Genomic DNA, 932 nt, shown 5'->3' on the forward strand with positions numbered 1-932 from the left:
TCTCTCAGCGTTTGAGCCTTGAGGACGTCTCCGCGTTCTCACGAGCCATGATGTGGGGTGCCACCGAACGCACGGCGGCAGCAGCCTCGGACTGAGCAAACCGCAACTGACGCTCCAAGTCGGCAACTCGTTCTGGTAATGCCGACAGCGCGTCAGGAACAGGTTGTATCGCAGCGAGGACATCATCGAAACCAACGGCAGTCTCGAGGCGACGCTGAGTGTGTATATCGCCGTGGAGAGGAGGCGCAACGCTGAGCTGCACTTGGTGACGAGCCATTGCAGTCAAGTACGGGATTATCGAGGTCATCATGTGATCGACCGATGCCTCCGTATTCTCAGCCAGCATGGCGCGCAGCGAATCTTCGGTGAGTGGTGGGGAACCACCAGCTGGGGCAGGAGGAGGAGCAGGAGCCATCTCCGCGGATTCAGCGACGACGGGGAGTGCTGCAGGAGCTACCGCAGGGAGTGAAGAGTCTGGGGCAGGAAGCGCCGAAGGACCAGTCGATGACGCCGTTGTCGTAGGAAGTGCAGCAGACTGAAGGGCGTTCGAGCCCTCGGTCTTGCCCTCCTGAGAAACAAGTCGAGTAATGCGAGGTGATGAGCAAGGTACCGATGAATCAAAGGAAGGGATGAGCTGACGTACCTCCATCTGTTCACGTTCGCGACGTCCACGGGGATTGAGACGCTGAAATGCGTCGGGACACGACTCGATTCAGGCGCTTGGACATACGGTGGGCGAGGATGGTGAATTGGAGAATGGAGGAAATGTCACAACCGGGCAACGAGGTACCGTGCCTTCCATTTGCGTAAGGGAGAGGGTGGGGGTGTAGTGGATTTCTCTCGTAGTTGGCGGGTTTATCCACCCCCCCCACAAAGACGGGAATATCGCCCCAATGTGGAAAGCTGAGGAGAGCCTCGGTGGAGGGAGGTAG

This window comes from Phytophthora infestans, genomic scaffold, assembly GCF_000142945.1.
Source record: "Phytophthora infestans T30-4 supercont1.14 genomic scaffold, whole genome shotgun sequence".
In the NCBI taxonomy this organism is placed as follows: Eukaryota; Oomycota; class Peronosporomycetes; order Peronosporales; family Peronosporaceae; genus Phytophthora; species Phytophthora infestans.